Genomic DNA, 21,705 nt, shown 5'->3' on the forward strand with positions numbered 1-21,705 from the left:
GAAATGAAGGAAGAAAAGTCAACTAAAAAGACTAAGAAAATCCTCTTGAGAGGTAGGACAAATTTCTCTTTGGATAAGGGACAGACTTATTGCTACCCTGTTTCTTTCCACAGCCCAACACCCACAATGTCTAAGCTCTTGGTCTTGCTATCTCACACCAGGACCCTCAGTCATTTGTATAGAACATCCACACTAGTGCAAAGACTAATGGGATTTAGGATCTGCATCCAAGGGAGGAAATACCCTGAAGCATAGCACAGATAAATTTTACTGAGGAATGTTTCAGGAGAGAGCCTCTGCGCCAAGCTGGAGTATTCACAGTATGTAAGTTTCAAGACAAGGAGAATTACAACCTCTATAACCAAGCCTCGGGCCAAGCTGGACTCCACCAAATACAGCCAATGGAGGAGACAGAAGATATTTTCTTCTAAGAGCAAGTGCATGTTTCTAAAATCAGAATTCCCAAATGGCTTAGAAGGAATGGGAGCATACATATTCATATTAGTAGAGGTGAGGGGAAGGGAAAAAGGGAAGAAAAGAGAGTAAATCAGAGAGGGGGCAAAGTATCCAAATAGCTAGCCAGAATATACAAGTCTATGGCTATGATAAGAAAAGTGATTCCGCCCAGAATAACAGTTTGTAACAGCAAAAGTTACTGTCAATGGGGGCATCTAGGAATTTATACCGTGTAAAGAATACTAAGGGCAAAGATTTTGCTACAAGGATACTTAATGGACTATCATATACGAATGGCAAATTTCAGAAACAATCTAAACACTCAGTACTACAATACTTGCCAATCGAGTTATGAAAACAATGTTTACATACGATTTAATTTTATATGATAAAAATGTATACAATTTTTATACCATAAAAAGTAAATTGTATTGAAATTATATATCTATATATCCCCCCATTTTGAAAAGCATACAAAGATAATACATATATATTTATTAAGCCCTGAGGTGGTACTGATCACTCAGAATATCCTGTTTTGCCAGAAAATAAGACAGCACTCAAAGAATTATGGGCACATGTTAAAAGAACAAGGAAATTTGCTTGAAGGGCACCCTCCCGACCCAAAATAAAAATTTTAAGCTTCAAAATAAATGACAATAACAGATTTATAACCCTTTAAAGGTTAAATTTATAACCTTTTAAATAAAATAGAAATAATGAGTTCATTTTAATATAAATAAACTAATAGAGGTTTGGCAAGAAATGAGATATTGACATAGACCCAAAAACTTTCCCACAAGATTCTCATTAATTACAAAGGAAAATCCGTAACTTTGTAGTGGAGAAGTCTGGAAGACACCACCTTAATCAAGTCATCAAAGTGAACATCACAGGAAATTGAAATAAATTGACATGTGCCGCCTGACAGGACCCGATAAGAAGAACAGAGCATCACTTCTGTGACACTCCTGTCAGTTTCAAAATCTGAACCTAACCAGAAGGATACACGGGTCCAACCCAACCCAAGCGACATGCTACAAAATAACTTTCCTATAATCTCTAAAAGATCAGGTCACAAAAGGGGGAAAAACACCGAGAAACTGTTCCATGTTAAAGGACACGAAAAAGAGACATGAGAAACTAATACAACCCAAGATTCAGGATTGGATCCTTTGCTTCAAAGGATCTTATTGAGACAACCTGGGGAAAATTCGGAGCGATCTGAAAATTAGCTGACATATAATGATAATGATGATGTTCGTTTCCTAATTTTGATGGTGGTTTGGTGACTACGTGAAGAACATCTTTGTATGCAGGGAAATATAAAGTATTTGAGGTGTTAAGGCATCATGTCAGCAATTCACTCTTAACTGACTCAGTGAGATAAAAGTTCCCTTCGTACTTCTGTACTCTATTTGCAACTTTTCTGTAAGTCTGAAAGGGGGGTTGGGTGGGGGGGAACCAGGAGCAGCAGAAGCCCCGCCATAGGAAAGAAAATGTGTTTAATTGGAAGGAAGTGTTCCTGTGTCACCGTTTAACATACAAATAGACATGCCCGAGAAGAAATTGAATTTTTCAAAATTTAATCTGGTCAGGAGTCATTGTTACAAATTACATGACTACCCCAGACACACATGCGCCTGATTTTAGAGAAGACAGGAAAAGACGTCTCAGACAAATGGCTGAGTAGAAGAGGCACGTTGCCAAAAGTCAAATAGGTCTTTTGAAAAAGGAGAAGTCTGGACCACAGCAAACAGTGCAGGCAGCATCATACGACCAAGGTTTGCTTTATTTTCAAAGCGAAAGATGTTACAGTATCAAAGAGATACATTTACATGCAACACAAAACAAAGAAACAGGCAGATATCCCAGCAATATGGCCTTAAGACGTCTTCTGTGTCCAGGATATAGGGAAAATGTGACAAGGGACCACGTTCTTTGAAGATGGTGGATTATGAAATTTCTTCTGCCTACCAGCAAGAATAATCGCTTCCAGATGCTGTTTGGCCCACAACGTGCTATTCAAAAATACGAACGTGTTATTTATTTTCGAATTTCCAAGAGCCAAATAAGAAACCTAGTTTCCTTCACTAATTTCTAATTAAACTGGAGGTAAGTTACCTTTGGGGAAAAGGAAGAAAAAACAAAAAACAAAAACCCTGTACGTCCTAAGTCTAGACTTAGACATCCTGCCCAAAGTTTTGAGGAGGGGAAAAAAATAAAGGCCGTTGAATACAATACTAGTTATCTACTTTGCCATGGGAAAAATGAGGCGCTTAATTTAATTTCCTTTCCTGCTCTCCACATACACCACTTTCCCTCAGCGAAGTCCCTCCTGGCAATATCTCTTTAAAACAGACTTCTTTAGAACAGTAAGTATAGAGGGAAACCTCGAGAACACTGCTATTGTGCTACAGCGTGAATTATTCCCAGCTGGGCTGAGGATATGTAAATACCTTCCTTTCCTGAGAATTCATGAAGGTGTTTCTGCCAACTTGAGAGGTCAGTGAGGAAACGCTGGCCTCGTTCATTAATACAATTTTATGAGTAACATTTCAAATATTATCATCTCTGTTGAAGAAATCAGGAATGTGAAGCAAAGGGAATTAAATGGTCCTGCTCAGTTCACAATGATTTAGTAACTATGAAAACAAACAAACAAAAAAGGGCCCCTCCCTAACTTACATGAATGGTAGTCTAACTCTTGTCCTTTTATGAAAGGGTTTTAAATGTGACAGTGGATATCTTTAAAAAAGTATTTGTGAAGCTGTTTATCACGAAAGCAGCAGAAAATGGAAAGGAAAAGAAGCCTTTTTCATAAACTGCAACGAGATAATAAAACCACAAAGTAGCCGCAAAACCCCAATGCCTGAGATGTGACCTAAAAACCAGCTGGAGACCTAAAAACAGCTGTGAGATACCACTTGAAAGACTTCTGACCATCTAACCATCAGTCTGAAAATGCTGTCCTACTTGTCCAGAAACATCACAGGGGGAAATCCAAATATGTAAAGAATGGAGAGTGTCATTCAGAAAAAGTCTCATTAATGTAGAAAGGTATTGTATGGCTAGGCCAAAGAGAAGAGAAAGCAGCATAAAATTTAAAAGAGAATTCTGGTATAAAAGGAAGCAGAAAAAGAAAAACAGTGTTGCTAAACTGATGTTACCTGAAAAATCTGGGAGAAGGAAAAACAACCAACCAGACTCGGCGGCTGCAGTTTCTACCTGACCAAGAATTTCCTGGGGCTTAAAAAGGAAGGAGTGTGCTGTAGGGCCGGGGTTAGTGTGGTTGCTGTTTTCAGCCAAGTCATGGAGATAAAATAAGCAGGCATATCTATAAATCCTTTGTGTTCCAAGATTTCTTCATTTGACCCTACTGTGGTTCTGGGCTCCCGGAAACTGAGTGTGGTGTGCTCAGTCCACGGCAAAGGAGCGGCTCCAGAGGGAAAAGGAAACGGTCACCTCTCTCAAGAGCCATCCCTGTTTGAGTGGTGGCTGTGGAGGCGACCGGGATGACAAGCAAGGACTCTTCTCCTGCTGGGGCCTGATGGTTTCGTTTTGGAGCCTGATCTCAGATCCATGTTACATGAACTCCTCTCAGCTGGAGTCTGTAGCACCACACTGATTTCTTTTGGCCCCAATCCCGCATTGCAGCTGTTTGTACTTATTTGAGGTATGGTGTATTTTGAAACAAAATGAACCAGATTTCCCCTACTGCCTATGTCAGTGCCTGGTAATGGAAAACATTAACTCTTCTACAACCAGGATACTGACAATTGTAGTACACCCACTATATGCAGGAAAATACAAAGGAGAAAGGGACCCAGAGCTGGGAGAGGTTCTCCAGATGAGCTTATTTCAAAGCAAAGGGCAGATATTCCATCACTTACATAGTTTCTGGACCCTATCCATCTCCAAACGAGTTTCATCCAGCTTGCAGAAGGTTCTATAAGAACAGGAGTCGTAAGTTTGAATGATTATATGCCAACAAACTGGACAATCTAGAAGAAACAGATGTATTCCTAGAAACATACAACCTACCAAGATGGAATCATAAAGAAATAGAAAATTTGAACAGACCCAACATGAGCAAGGAAATAGCAACAGTAATCAAAAACCTCCCTACAAAGAAAAGGCCAGGACTAGATAGTTTTGCTGGTGAATTCTACCAAACACTGAGAAAAGAATGAATGCCAGTCCTTCCCAAACACTTCCAAAAAAACTGTACTCCCAAACTCATCTTACAAGGCCAACATTACCCAGATACCAAAGCCATGTAAGGACGCTACAAAAGCACATAAGCCAATATCCCTGATAAACACAGGTGAAAAAATTCTCAAAGTTTTAGCAAACCCAATTCAACAGCACATTAAAAGGATCATACACCATGATCAAGTGGGATTTAACACTGGGATGCAAGGAGGGTTCAATGTCCACAAATCAGTAAGCATGATACAACCACATTTATAAAGGATAAAAATGATCCTCTCAACAGATGCAGAAAAAGCATTTGACAAAATCTACATCTGTTCCTAACAAAAACTCTCAACAAATTGGGAATAGAATGGGGCGCCTGGGTGGCGCAGTCGGTTAAGCGTCCGACTTCAGCCAGGTCACGATCTCGCGGTCCGTGAGTTCGAGCCCCGCGTCAGGCTCTGGGCTGATGGCTCGGAGCCTGGAGCCTGTTTCCGATTCTGTGTCTCCCTCTCTCTCTGCCCCTCCCCCGTTCATGCTCTGTCTCTGTCTGTCCCAAAAATAAATAAAAACGTTGAAAAAAAAAAAAATTGGGAATAGAAGGAACACACCTCAAAATAATAAAGTCCACATATGACAAACCCACAACTAACATTATTATGCTTGACAATGAAAGGTTGAAAGCTTCCTCACTAAGATAAGGAACAAGGCAAGGATAGCCACTCTCACCACTCCTATATATAGTACTGGAAGTTCTAATTAAGGCAATTAGGCAAAAAGACAAAAGGCATCCAAGTCAGAAAGGAAGGAAAGTTGTCTCTATTTGCAGATGATGTAAACTTACACACAGAAAATCTGAACGACTCCACCAAAAATCTGTTAGAATAAATTCAGTAAAGTTGCAGGATATAAAATGAGTAAACAAAAATCGTTTGTCTCTACATATGAACAACCAACTACCTCAAAAAAACAAAGAAAACAAACCCATTTATAATGACATCAAAAACAACAAAATGCTTAAGAATTATTAATTGACGAAGGCAGCAAATACATGCTGAAAATTAGAAGACTGGTGAAAAAAACTGGAAGACACAAATTAAAGATATCCTGTGTTTGAGGATAAGGATAAATATTATTAAAATGTCCACACTACCAAAAGCCATCTAACAATTCAATGCATTCTCTATCAATATTACTATAGCATTTTTCATAGCAATAGAAAAAAATTCTAAAATTCATATGGAACCACAGAAGACCCAAATAGCCATAGCAGTCCTGAGAAAGAACAATAAACAGAGGCACACAATTCCTGATTTCAAACTTTATTACAAGCTGCAGTAATCAAAATAATATCCTTTTAACATAAAAACAAACACATAAGCAACTGACACAGAATTAAGGCTTGAGAAATAAGACCACAATTAATGATTAATTATGATCAGTTAATATACAACAAGGAATCTAAGAATACACAGTGGGAGCAAGGATAGTCTTTTCAACTAAGAAATTTGGTGCTAAGAAATTTGGACATCCACATACAAAAATAAGAATAAAACTGTACCCCTGTCTTACACTACTCACAAAAATTAACTCAAAATGAATTAGAGACTTAAATAGAAGACAAAACTGTAAAAGCACTAGAGAAAAAAAAACATAAGGGAAAAGCTCCTTGAAATTGGTCTTGGCAACAAATTTTTGGATATGATACCAAAAGCACAAACAATAAAAGCAAAAATAAACAAGTGGGACTACCTCAAACTAAGAAATCTCTGCACAGCAAAAGAAACAAGAAGCAAAATGAAAAGGCACCTACAGAAAAATAATTGGAAAGCATACATCTGATAAGGGAATAATATCTAAAATATATAAGGAACTCATACAACTCAATGACAAAACAAAAAATGTGATTTTAAAAACAGGACTTGAAAAAAAAAAGGACTTGAATAGACATTTTTCCAAAGACACACAAATGGCCAATGAATACCTGAAAAGATGCTCAACAGCACTCATCATCAGGGAAATGCAGGTCAAAACCACAATGAGATACCACCTCATGCCTACAGAATGGCTATTATCAGAAAGACAAGAGGCAGTGGAGAAAAAGGAACCCTCGTGCACTCTTGGTGGGAATATAAATTGGTACAGTCACTGTGGAAAACAGTATGGAGGTTACTCAATTAAAAATAGAGATACCATATGATCTGGCAATACCACTTCAGGGCTTATATCTAAATTTTTTTTTTCAACGTTTTTATTTATTTTTGGGACAGAGAGAGACAGAGAATGAACGGGGGAGGGGCAGAGAGAGAGGGAGACACAGAATCGGAAACAGGCTCCAGGCTCTGAGCCATCAGCCCAGAGCCTGATGCGGGGCTCGAACTCACGGACCGCGAGATCGTGACCTGGCTGAAGTCGGACGCTTAACCGACTGCGCCACCCAGGCGCCCCAGGGCTTATATCTAAAGGAAATAAAATCACTATCTCAAAGAAATATATGCACTGCCATTTTTATGGCAACATTAACAATAGCCAAGACATGGAAACAACCTAACTATCCATGGACAGACGAAAGGCTAAAGGAAATGTGTTGTATATATGTACAATGGCATATTATTCAGCCATAAAAAGGGGAAATCCTGCCTTTGGTGACACTGATAGACCCTGAAGGCATTATACTAAGTGATGTATGTCAGACAGGAAAAGACAAATATTGTATGCCCTCACTTACATGTAAAATCCAAAACAGTGAACTCATAGAAATAGTGAGTTGAATGAGGGTTGCCAGGGCCAGAGAGTGAGGGAAATGGGGAAGTGTAGGTCAAAGGCTACAAAATTCCAACTATAAAATGACTAAGCTCTGGACATCTGTACAGAGGACTATAACTAACATTCTGTATTATATACTTGAAAGTCATTAAGAGAGTGGATCTTTTTTTTTTTAATTTTTTTAATGTTTATTTATTTTTGAGACAGAGAGACAGAGCATGAACAGGGGAGGGTCAGACAGAGAGGGAGACACAGAATCTGAAGCAGGCTCCAGGCTCTGAGCTGTCAGCACAGAGCCCGACGCGGGCTCGAACTCACAGACCATGAGGTCATGACCTGAGCCGAAGTCGGACGCTTAACCGACTGAGCCACCCAGGCGCCCCAAGAGAGTGGATCTTAAATGTTATGACTACCAAAAACAAAAAAAGGTAATTATGTGAGATAATGGTTATGTTAACTAACCTTATTATGGTAATCATTTTTCAACATAAAGTTGCAAATCATTATGTTGTACATCCTAAACATAGATAACGTTATAGGTTGATAATAGCTCAATAAAGCTGGGGCATCAGGGCACCTGGGTGGCTCAGCCGGTTAAGTGTCCAACTCTTGATTCTGGCTCAGGTCATGATCTCACGGTTGGTGGGATGGAACCCCACGTCGGGCTCTGTGCTGACAGTATGGAGCCTGCTTGGGATTCATTCATTCTCTCTCTCTCTCTCTCTCTCTCGATAAATAAATAAATTTTAAATATATATTTTTTAAAAAATAAGTCAGAGAAAGACAAATATGATTTCATTCACATGTGGAATTTAGGAAACAAATGAGAAAAAGGGAGAGAGAGACAAATCAGCAAACAGGCTCCTAACTATAGAAAACAAGCTAGTCACCAAAGGGGAGGCAGGTGGGGGTAGGTGGAGAGGATTAAGAGTACACTTACCACGATGACCACCGAGTTATGCAGACAATTGCTGAATCACTATATTGTACACCCAAAACTAATACCACAATGTATGTTAACTATACCAGAATTAAAATTTAAAACTTAATAAAAAATAAATAAAATTGTTTTTAAAAATCCATGGTTCTCAGAGGGCCGAGAATCTTAAGCCCGGAACATACACAAGAATGAACACCTCTCCTCACCCCTAACCAGAGCTTTTTAGTAGACTCCAGTCACCTAAATTTTTAAAGTCCTCTTAAGTAATTCTGAAGTAAATCTCTGATTACAAGCCACTGTCTTAAATCAGAGTTCTATAAAGACATTTGTCTTTATAGACAATGCATTATATTCTACACGTATACTACTGAGCGATCTAATATGATACAAGGTGAGAGCAGAGGTTCCCAAAGCAGGCTTTGCCACAGAATATAAAAACACTGATTCCTGGGCCCTACCTGAGGCTTACTGAATCAGATTCTGTGTGGATGTGAACCAAGAATCCGTATTCTAACAAGTGCCTAAAGTGAGCCTAGGTTGAAAGCCAGATGTGTTAACTACTGTATTAGACTAGTGGTTCTCAAACTACGTATGCAACATTCAGATTTCATTGGAGGGTTTGTTCAAACACCAGATGGCTGAGCACCAACATACTGAGTTTCTTATTCAGCAGGTCTGGGATGGGGCAACGATTTGCACTTAGTAACACGTTCTCAAGTGATGCTGGTGGGGCTGCACCAGGGACTCCACTTTGAGAATCACTCACTGAACTGTTCTTTTAATATATTAGTTACCTCAACGGGTCTTTGATACAACTAGAAAGTAGATAACTTAGGACTCCAGTCTCTGGTAAACCAGTGTCTGAAGTATAAGTGTTCAGAGCTATTGATTAAAAAAACAGGCTCATGATACTAGGCATAAAAAGCAAATTTGGTCTTTTCTTTAAAAAACTAAAATAAGTTACACTGTAATCCAAACTGAGGACTACTTGACAGCATTACCTTGATTCCAAAATCAAACAAAGACCACTAAAAAGGAGAATTACAGGCAAATATCCCTGATGAACATAGATGCAAAAATTCTCAACAAGATATTAGCAAATTCAATCTAACAGTACATGAAAAGAATTATTCACCATGATCAAGTGGGATTTATTCCTGGGCTCCAGTATTTACAAATTTTATTCCTGGGTTTAATATTTACAAATCAGTCAATGTGATACACCACATTAATAAAAGAAAGGATAAGAACCATATGATCCTGTCAATGAGTGCAAAAAAAAGTATTTGACAAAACAAAGAATGCATTCTTGATAAAAAAAAAAAAAAAAAAAAAACGCTCAACAAAGTAAGGATAGATGGAACATCATAAAGGTCATATATGAAAGAACCACAGCTAATATCATCCTTAATGGAGAAAAACTGAGAGCCTTTCCCCTATTCATTCCCCAGGAATAAGACAAGGATGTCCACTCTCACCATTACCATTTAACACAGTACTGGAAGTCTTAGCCTCAGCAATCAGACAACAAAAAGAAATAAAAGGTATGCAAACGGGCAAGGAAGAAATCAAACTTCCACTATTTGCGGATGACAAGGTATGTAGAAAATCTGAAAGACTCCACCAAAAATTGCCAGAATACATGAATTCAGCAAAGTTGCAGAACATAAAAATCAATGTGCAGAAATCTGATGCTTTTCTATACACAAATAACGAAGCAGCAGAAAAAGAAATCAATGAATCACTCCCCAAAACAATAAGATACCTGGGAATAAACCTAACTAAACAGGTAAAAGATCTATACTCTGAAAACTATAGAACACTTATGAAAGAAATTGAAGAGGACACAAAGAAATGGAAAAGCATTCCATCCTTGTGGATTGGAAGAAAAAACACTGTTAAAATATCTATACTATCCAAAGCAATCTACACGTTTAATGTACTCCCTATCAAAATACCACCAACATTTTTCACAAAGGTAGAACAAACAATCCTAAAATAAGTATGGAACTACAAAAGACCCAGTAATAGCCAAATAAATCCTTCAAAAAAAAAAAAAAAAAAAAAAGCAAAGCTGGAGGCATCACAATTCCAGATTTCAAGCTATATTACAAAGCTGCAGTCATCAAGACAGTATGATACCAGCACAATTACAGACACCTAGATCAATGGAACAGAACAGAAAATCCAGAAATGGATCCACAACTATATAGTGAACTAACCTTCAACAAAGAAGGAAAGAATATCCAATGGAAAAAAGATGGTCTTTTCAACAAATGGTGCTGGGAAAACTGGATGGCAACATGCAGAAGAATGAAACTGGACCACTTTCTTACATCACACACAAAACTAAACTCAAAATGAATGAAAGACCTCAATGTGAGACAGAAAACCATCAAAATCCTACAGGAGAAGACAGGCAACAACCTCTGACCTCAGCTGCAGCAACTTCTTACTAAGACACATCACTGAAGGCAAGGGAAGCAAAAGCAAACATGAACTACTGGGACCCCACCATGGTAAAAAGCTTCTGCACTGCAAAGGAAACAATCAGCAAAACTAAAATGCAACTGAAAGAATGGGAGAGGATATCTGCAAATGACATATCGAATAAAGGGTTAGTATCTAAAATCTATAAAGAACTTATCAAACTCAACACCCAAAAGAGAAATAACCCAGTTTAAGAAATGGACATAAGACATGAATAGACAGACACTTTCCAAAGAAGACATCCAGATGGTTAACAGATACATGAAAAGATGCTCAACATCACTCATCATCTGGGAAATACAAATCAAAACCACAATTAGATACCTCCTCACACCTGTCAGAATGGCTAAAATTAACAACATAAGAAAGGACAGGTGTTTGTGAGGATATGGAGAAAGGGGAACCCTTTTTCACTGTTGGTCGGAATCCAAACTGGTGTAGTCATTCTGGAGAACAATATGGAGGTTCCTCAAGAAACTAAAAATAGAACTACTCTATGATCCAGCAATTGCACTATTAGGTATTTACACAAAGGATACAAAAATACAGACTTGAAGGGGTACATACACCCCAGTGTTTATAGCAGCATTATCAACAACAGTCAAACTATGGAGAGAGCCCAAATGTTCATCGACTAATGAATGGATAAAGAAGATGTGGTTATATTGGGGCACCTGGGTGGCTCAGTCAGTTAAGCGTCTGACTCTTGATTTGGGCTCAGGTCATGATATCACGGTTTGTGGGTTCGAGCCCTGCATCAGGCTCCTCACTGCCGGTGAGGAGCCTGCTTGGGATTCTGTCTCCCTCTTGCTCTGCCCCTCCCCTTCTCACTCTCTATCTCTCTCTCAAAATAAATAAATAAACATTAAAAAAAAAAAGAAGATGTGGTTATATATCTACAATGGAATATTACTCAGCCATCAAAAAGAATGAAATCTTGCCATTTGCAATGTGGAAGGAACTAGAATGTATTATCCTAAGTGAAATAAGTCAATCAGAGAAAAATATATTATTTCACTCATATGTGAGATTTAAGAAACAAAGCAGATGAACACATGGGAAGGGAAGGGAAAAAAAGGGAAGAGAGGGGATACAAACCACAAGAGACCCTTAATAATAGAGAACAAACTATGGGTTGTAGGAGGGAGGTGGGTGGGGGATGAACTAGATGGGTGATGTACTAAAGACAGCACTGTGATGAATCACTGAATTCTACTCCTGAAACCAGTATCACTCTGTATGTGAACTAAAATTTAAATTTAAAAAAGGGAAAAAAAATGAAGACTACTTTACCTATTCAATTATGAGGACTTCCAGAAATTTTCTTAGCAAGAACCTTTTGAATTATTTCAATAAAGACTAATTGAAACTCCACAGACCACTGATGAAAAGATCTGAGTGCAGGTGTTACCATTTATAAATCCTGAACATTAACAAAACATACTCAGTGAAGCTGCTAAGAACGTGTTATTTTTGAGGACTCAATCCCAGTGTGTGTCCACAAGAATAAGAGAGCTAAAAATGTACACACCACACCATTATATGAATTGACCTGTGGAATAAAGCAATTTAATGCTGTCCATCTGAATGGTGAAAGGTGCATGCCAAAACCAACAGCTTTCACATGGACAAAGTCAACAGCATGCTCTCCTAAAAGGAAAGATCAGCCAACAGGTTTGAGGCTTCTTAAATTCATTTCCTGTTCATGAGCGTGAGACCTTACCATGGCTCCACTGTAAAGAAATATCTGGTTCATACAAAGGTTTTTAAGTTATTGATTATAAATTTTTTTAAAAAGGCAGAGGGATGTGGACATAGATAGGTTTTATATCACTTGGAAATGGAATTTGATCTGTCAAAAGAAAATTCCTATATACTACATGCTTCTCAAGGTGGCTGTTATCCATCCTCTTAAACACTGAAGTCTAAAATCTTTGATATCGGTCAGTTCAACTCAAGAACCATTTCACTGGGATCAAAAGCTTTGGTTAAATCAATAAATTGTGCAAGTGGTCATAAACTGACTTCTGAATGAAGATGACATCAGCCCAAATTCCTTGATATGTCTCCACCCAATTTCCAGTTAAAATGCACATAAAGACAAGCAAAAATTCAACATGGCTCTGAAACCAAGGATAACAGCCTCCCATTAATAAAAATAATAATAATAATCCTGGGAGTGATATCTATTAAGTACAGTGAAGGTGGAGTAAGTTAAAAGCAGTCAACGTCCAGTGAATGCTTTGCTGAAAAAGAACTAGAAGTGAGAAGGTTCAGACATCCTCCACTCTACCTCCTATTCCAGCACAAAGAGTGGGTTCCAAAGAGAACGGGGAACAGCCCTGTACTGTGCAGCTTTTCTTCCTGAAACAACCAGGTAGCAATCCATATTTCCCCTTTCTCCCATCACTTTTGATAATTCTAAGTCTGTGGAAAGAACTTTTTTCGTAAGTCAGCGAGCACAATAAAGAATCTATTGGTAGGTTCATGGCCTCCTGAATGTGAGAGAACCCAAGGCTGTTCTAAAGAGATCTGGGTACAAGAAGAATTCTAACATGAAGAATCTCCTGTCTATTACTACACGTAGCCAAGTCTCTTAGTATTGATTTATAACTTGGGAAAGAATGGGCCCCACTTTGAGCGGGGAGACTTCTTTGTGGTATGGGGCCAGGATTTTCTTCCATTTCAGCAGTTAAGGGACAGAGCTTCTGGAGGTAATCAGGGGAACCATCCTCGCCAATGGTGCCATTTGCTCACTGCAGAAGGGTGTGTGGCTAGGGGAGAGGCAAGGCTAGAGTCCACCAAGTCCCGAACCACTCACCCAACCATACTCTCATGCCTGAGCATGCAACTGTGCCTGCCCAAAAGACAAAGCCTTTTGAATCCAGTGGAGCCGTACAGCTCATAACAGGGGATGATTTTAACTCCAAGGTCAGGGCCTGCACCGTCCGATATGATGGTCATGTGTCGTAATGGGGAGAAGTGCAAAAATAGAACATTTCCATCACTGCAAACACTTCTATTGGACAGTGCTGGAACGCTGTCCACAAGAATTGTGAAGTGGAAAAAAGCTTTATTACTTTTTAATGAAAACTGAAGTAGGATTATTTTTTTCTACAAAATGTAGTCTCCAGAAAGTTCTGTCATTCTGGAGTCAGAATGAGATCTAGCTAGATCAAAGTATACATTAAGAATGTTAGTGATAAGAAGCTCATAATCCACTATTGCTGTTCACTGTCTTTCCTCATTTTTAATACATCAAAGTATTAATACATGAAAACATTAAAGTAAATGCATGGAAATGCTGAGCTGTCCTAAGTAAATTCCTTAAAAAGAATCAGGTTCCAATTACATATTCATCCACATTGCTCTGTTATGCTGTCCTTGTAAAATTCCCTTGAGAAATCAATTTTGAACTTCTAAGCCACCTCACTCTGCACGCCAAACAATAAGTCACTGTAATACTGGAGTATATGTTGTAGTTACTTTAAGGCAAAATAAATTTAATTTTACCAGACAATATTCATTGTATGTCGAAGCTAATCAAACAAAACCAGAACACTTTTCAGAAAGAACTTATCTTTAAAAATGAAGAAAAGTGTCACACAAAGGTAACTAACAACAGGAGAATAGTGAGAATAAATGCAAATCAATATCCATCAGCTTTTGAGAGCCAAATAGGTGAGCATTCTCTTATCCTTAATCAAAGTTAAATAAACCAGAGGATATAAACCCATAAATACAGATAGGATTGTTCCTGCCAAGGCTAATAGAACAACACAATTAAAACTGTCAGTAAAAGAGGAATACAAAGGCCAGGCTCTAGAAATATTTGTCTACCCAAAGTCTAAACCACGAGGGGTGTGCGAATTCTCTTTAAAATATGGAAGTATTGGTGGGGGCAGGGTGAGCCTGGGTGGCTCAGTCAGTTAAACATCTGACTTTGGTTCAGGTCATGATCTCAAGTTTCGTGAGTTTGAGCCCCGTGTCAGGCTCTGTGCTGACAGCTCAGAGCCTGGAGCCTACTTCGAATTCTGTGTCTGCCTCTCTCTCTGCCCCTCCCCTGCTTATTCTCATTCTCATTCTCTCTCTGTCTCAAAAATAAACAAACATTAAAAAAATTTTAATATGGAGTGTTGGCTACAGGAAGCCCAATTTGCATACCTACATCAGGAACTCTGGAAATCCAAGTAGCTCATCAGGAGCCCATTTATAAGTGGAATCCCCATGCCCCATGGAATCAATAGGAAAGTATTTAAACAACAGAAGTAGATTCTCAACAAAAAAAGGACAGACTATGGCTGCTGCAATCCGTAGAGTTTAGTGGGCAAGCCAGAATACTCCAAGATAGAAGAGAGTTCACAGCATACACTCACAGGTGCTTCTTCAGAAAAAGGCTGGCCCAAGCGAGAAAAACAGGATGGCACACAAATCATCTAGAGCCTATCCTCTGGGCAAACCTAATATAAATTTGCTTAGTGGGAAGTGCCGCTCATTGAATGTGAAGGCATCTCTGAGAATGCCTTAGAGTTTTCCTACCTGGAAGGAAAACTTCCTTCTGTTTCGGGGAGATGGAGTGACGTGAACTAGTATTTGGGATTCAGGGACTAAAAGTGGTGGCAGCAATCACAGGACAGAGTCACCCCAGTGTCCATGCAAAGTGGTAGGACCAGGAGCTTCCTTCCTTCCCGAGAGCACCATCCATCTGAAGGCAGCCATCTGTGAGCTAGAGTATGAAAACTAACCCAGTATCTTTTATCTTTCTTTATTTTTGAGAGAGAGAGAGAGGGAGACAGAGGATCCGAAGCAGGCTCTACACTTAAAGGGGCTCGAACTCATGAGCCATGAGCTCATGACCTGAATGGAAGTTGGACGCTCAACCAACTGAGCCACCCAGGCACCCCAAAACTAAGCTGGTCTTTATGGGAGTGAAGGCAAGATGCGAAAGCCACAGATCTTCATTATTCCCCAACACCTCTGATTGTACTTCAGGTTCTCCTGGCTCACAGAAACAAGAATGTAATAGAAACCAGAATAAGGCCAAAAAAATAATCCAAAAGTAGCAACCGATATATCTTTGAACACTGTGCCAACTGTTGTTTTTATACAGTGTTCTTAAACTGTTAGTAATGTCATAGTCTCATTAATGATTCCAATAAAGTTTATGCCAACAATTCAGACTTAGAAGGAAAGAGCCAACTAAATGCTCCATGAAGACATAATCAAGGCTCTCTCATACACCCAGTAGGCAGCTGCCATAGTTCTTTGTGCCCATAAACATTTGTAAATGTATGCCTTGAAAACCTTCATCTTCCAATGACAGTAACAGTCATTTTGGCCAACACTGACTTTGGAAGACATTTCTCCCCATCCATCCTAGTCCTCAGTTGGCCATCTCTAGTTTTGAACTAAAGTTTGCTTCATTTTTATTCTTTCTTCTGTACCTTCAGCTTTGTTCTCACCTCCATTCCCAGTCCTCAATAAAAACATGATTCTGATTTTAAAAAGAAAACAGACAAGTACTCCCTTAAGCCCAACTACTACTTTTTCCTCTTCCCCCCTTTGTCTCCTCCACCACCCTCTCTTTTTAAGGCCAAGAATACTGAAGGAAGAGCTTGTGTTCATTGCTTCTGCATCCTTATATGATGCACTATGGCTTCTGCCCTCACCACTCAAAATTTTGAGAAAATATCACTTTCCTCTAAATAAGGATATTTCCCTGTCCTTATCTTACTGGAAAAGGAATTTTACATTGTTGTTCACTATTTTTGTTGTTTCATTTGCCCTACTTATGACACCATGCTCCCTTGATTCTTAACCAACTTTCTGACAGCTCTTCCTCGGCACCTTTGCAAGATCCTCTTCCTCTGTTTCTCTGGAAATGCTGGTGCACCCCTGAGTTCAGCCCTTTTCTACTCTTCTGCTCACTCTTCCTAGGCCAGCTTTTTCATACCAGTGGATCCCACAGACATTTGCAGGCTGATGCTTCCTTAATATGCATCCTCATTCTAGAACATCCTCCCACACTCCAACTGACCTATATGTAATTTAAGGACCTCAAATTTTAAAATATCCCAAATCCAACTTCCTATTTCCTACCTTGAGCATGCCACTAAATCTTGGCGAGAACACTTTCCAATAGATCAAATCCATTCTCTCTTCTCCAGTGCCCACCATCACCTACTTAGTTCAGGTCATGTGCCCTAGACAACTGCAAGAATCCCTATGTCTATCTTATTTCACTTCTCTGCCCCCTCTCCAATTTAGCCTCCCATAGTGATCTATCTGAAAAAGAACTGTGGAAATCCTTTCAATTGTCAAGAACTGGGAGGGAGTAGACAAACTCAGATTCATCTGCACACTCCACAAGATCCCCCCACAATCTGGCTTCTGCCTCTTGCATGATCAAGTCCTCCATTATTTACCAACCAAACCACTTAAAGTTTGTAGAAAATACCATATTATTTTATGTCTTTTCATATTCTATTTTCACTGATTAAAATGCCCTCTTCCACTACCTATCCACAAAGTTAACTCCTCTTTATCTTTCATTATCAAGTCTCAGAAGTCTTCTTAGTCACACACACACCACCACCAGTAGAGAGCTGGTGCGCCCTCGTATATGCCATCATCTCTGTACCTTGTACACAAAAGATAACAGTCATCACATTAAACTCTATTGATTTATGACACAGCTGCTGGACTTTGTGCTCCTTGAGGACAAAGTCAGCACCATAATTCTCTCTCTATACTAATGCCCAGTGTGCCTGACAGACAGTCCTCAATAATGAAATGAATAATGAAAGGAAAAATGAATGAGGACATATGGCCATGAGAAATGAAGAATGAACTAAAGAACTGGTTTACTCCTAAGTGCAAAGTATTTAAATACAACTTAACTATATTTCCTAACCAGTGAATCTCCTTCATTCATTCATCCATGCAACAAATGTTTATTGACCACCCAATACACACAAAAGGTCATCACACAAGAAACAATGTGCTAGTAACAGAGACCTCTCAGCTTTCTCAAATCACTGCAAACCCCAACAATGCAAGAGCCTTGCTGGTCAACCCCAAACATTCTATTCCCAATGATCACTAGGAAGATAAAGAAAAAACATACACAAATTGGTAGAAAGATGACCCTATGGTGGTTAAGCATTATACTTAATCTACTTTAACACATCCCTTAGCTCATTCCTTCTTCCTCAACACACTCACCTGCTCTTTTCATTTTGAATTTGGAGTTAACACTGCCTGTATAAATATCTACATTACCAATTCCATTATTATGCCAATTCTATTTCCAAAAGTAACAGTCTCAATATGAAAAAAAATTCCAAATAATTTGGCTTTATCCAACTCATACCTCCAAACAGGTACCAAGGCAAATCGACATGAATAAAAATTCACAGTGGTCTACGGTGAGAGATAGATCTTTACATCACATAAACAAATACATTTTCTATAAAAAATAAAGTTTTAACAGACCTAAAACATAACAGAACATTTATATAATTGTACAGAAAGAGAAGGCTATTTTAGCGTAATGTCAAAGCAAAAACCATAAAAGAAAAGATTGATAAAGGTGACTAAACATTTAAAGCTTCTTTGCATTAAAAAAAAAGGAAATGCACACTGGAAAAATGTTTTAGATCATATGAAAAGCCACTGACATTTTAAAAGTTTTAAAAGAATTATATATGATATATATAGCTTAAACAAATAAAGTAAACCTACAAATAACCATCCTAATAGAAAAACAATTAATAAACATGAACAGAAATTTATATGAGAAATACAAATGGTCAATAAGCATAAGAAAAAGTTATAATTCACCTTTCAAAGAAATGATGAGCGAACACTCAGTATTAATAAAGCATGGCACTTTCGAGTACTATGAACATGAGTTTCAATATGGAACAATTATCCTGATCCTTCAGGAGGACTCTGCTATCATCTATCAAAAACCAAACAAGCATAATCTTTGACCTAGCAATTCTGCCTCAAGATATTTATCCTGGGGAAATAATCAATGACGTATGCTAAGACATATATATGTGGACATCCATTACAACAACAATGTTTATAACAGAGAAACTGAAAGCAACCCTATGGTTCCAAGGAAGGGAATAATTTAAGTAAATAAAAATATAATTGAAGGATGAAACGTGTCCTACTATTAAAAAGTCCCACTTTAGACTTACTTGCCAGGAATACTGAAGACAAAATATCCTGCCTGAACACCCTTCCAGTACAAAGTCATCTAAAACTGCTGAGTATGTACACATATGCATCACACACACACACACACACACACACACCCCTGCCTTCATAAATGCCTAGCCAAGTTGGCCCAAAAAAGTCATGAAACTCTTGGAAAGCCAAAACGTTTTAGGAAATCAGTGAAGGTGAAAAGAACACTGAACCGAGTAACCAGTTACATCCCAATCCCAGATGAATTCACAGGCATAAAGCAAATGAAAAATCGAAGTCAGATCAAAGACCTCTACAAAAATTTAGGACATCCCACCCACACAGGTGACTTGTGGGGAAAAAAATACTGACCCGCATCACATAGGAAGTGCGTGAGGAAATAGGACTGTCTCAGACTTGAATATAAATAGGAGAGAGTCTCCCCCTGAGAATTTACATCCAGACACGTATCTTTAGTAGACTGGGGGCTTGAATTCACACAATCCACGTGGCCACTCAAGAAAGCTCAAGCTGAACATTTAAACTGATGTGACAGGACTCGACAGCCTCAAGGCATCCAGTAGAAGGAAATACAAGTTCTTTCCGAACTGATGCACTTTGAGTTCTCAAAGAATTCCCAAAGAAAAAATTCCTAGAAGCATGAGATCACATTTAAAAAAAAATCACAAAACACATGAGGAAGCATGCCAACACATACAAGAATCATTAAAAACAACAAGTAGAGTCAGGCCTACAAAATCTATAGATAATGGAATTATCTGATACAACCTATAAAATAAAAATGTTCATATGTTTAACAATCAAAGAGGATATATAAAAGGTGCGATATATTAAAAAATGACCATGCAACTCTGAAAAAGATCCAGTTTCTAGAAATGAAAAACATAGTATTTCAAACTAGAAACTCAATGAGTGAATGAAATAGCAGATTAAATGCAACCAACAGGAACGTTAGTAAATGGGAACATTACTACAAAGAAATAACACAGAATGGAAGACAGAAACAGACAGATGAAATTTGAAAGTGAGGTTAGAAGTAGGAAAGACGGCAAAAAAGTTTCAAACATTTAAATAGACATCCAGAACCAGAAGACCGACAGAACAGGAATAAAATGTTAGTCAAAGAAATAATGCACAAAAATGCCCCAGAATTGGTGGTAGACTTGAATTCTCAGATTCAAGAAACAGAAAAATCAAAAAGAAATCCACACCAAAACGGAGCATTTATTGACACAAAAATGTTTAAATTAAAAAAAAGCAGTATATGCTCTAGGGTCATTTTTAAGAAGTGTGGGTTTACAGACATGTGTACATACTTAGAAGAACTAGGGGTTTGGGAGTGTTTGTTTTGTTTTGTTTTAGAGAGAGAGCATGAATGAGAGAGAGGGGCAGAGGAAAACACAGAGAAAGAGAAAATCTCAAGCAATCTCCATAATCAGTGCAGAGCCTGATTGGGGCTCAATCCCACAACCCTGGGATCATGACCTGAGCCGAAATCGAGAGTTAGACGCTCAACTGACTGAGCCACCCAGGTGCCCAGGAAGAATTGGTTTTTAAAATGGTTAGTTTATGCTTATTTTTAAGTGGAAAAAATTTTTACTTATGCTCTTTAATCTTTTTCAAGGAACTTTTATAAGAAGAAAAGTTACTAAAACTTTTTAAAATAGTGCTGAACATATTTATGTATTTGAGTACATGAAGAAACACACCAAACTGCTAACAGCTAATATTTCTAGTTTGTAAGAATTTGAATGATTTTTACCTATAGTTTCTAATCCATGATCAAACAAATTATATGTATAAATATAGATGGAATAAAAGAGTTGGTATTTTAACAGTGGTTTTACTATAGATGCTAAATTGCTACGTGATTTATGATTTTTATATTTTACAAATTTTCATTTGTTATTTTATTACGGTTGTTTACATTTTATACATTTCCATTTGTTTCAAAATATGCAAATAACATATGCATATGGATACATAGGTGAAGCAGGTGTCTTAGAATTCTGGTAGAACTTTGTGCAAGAAAACGCCATTTTAAAATCATCAAAATTGAAAATAAATATGTGGCATATCCACACATTTATATACAGTGTTTGCAGAGACTTACAATGTTATGGGAAAGCGTGGCCTTTAAATGTTACAATTTTAAAGCGCACAACAAAAATATGCTCAGAGCTCATAAGCAATCTGCAGGGGGATGACTGGCAGAAATAAGAGAAGAATGTTAACAGTGGCTATCCCTGGTGGTGCCGTTTCCTTCTTGCATTAATATCAGGGGAGGGAGAGAACAAGAGGGCCAGTCAGGGTTTCTCAATGTTGACACACATCTGGCCCCAATTTTGAGTCTTGGGAATCAGAGCAGTGGAAACGAGAACCAGGAAAATAAGACAGGAACTAAAACCATCTATCTTAAAACACATTAAAATTTACAATTATTGGCATTTAGAGGGGAAAAGTCAACATTTACTAGGGCCTTTCAATATAAGGAGAAAAGACCAGTGAAACCAAGAAAAGGGGGCAAAGCTAATACTGCATGGCAGCTATCACTTCTCTCTAAGGACATCAAAATCCGCATCAGATACACGATTTGTGTGTTGGTATGTAATGTCTTCAAACTAGAAACCAGATTT

At 38.2% G+C, this 21,705-nt stretch overlaps 1 protein-coding gene across 25 annotated transcripts in view; it reads right to left on the reverse strand.

Annotated features, from left to right (window-relative positions):
- LPAR1 (lysophosphatidic acid receptor 1) overlaps window positions 1–21,705 on the reverse strand; it is a 367,912-nt gene that overhangs the window by 92,902 nt on the left and 253,305 nt on the right. The window lies entirely within an intron of this gene.

Source organism: Lynx rufus, unplaced genomic scaffold (genome assembly GCF_022079265.1).
Source record: "Lynx rufus isolate CCGP_SWC_20201006 ecotype Redwood Valley unplaced genomic scaffold, mLynRuf1.p SCAF_10, whole genome shotgun sequence".
NCBI lineage: Eukaryota > Metazoa > Chordata > Mammalia > Carnivora > Felidae > Lynx > Lynx rufus.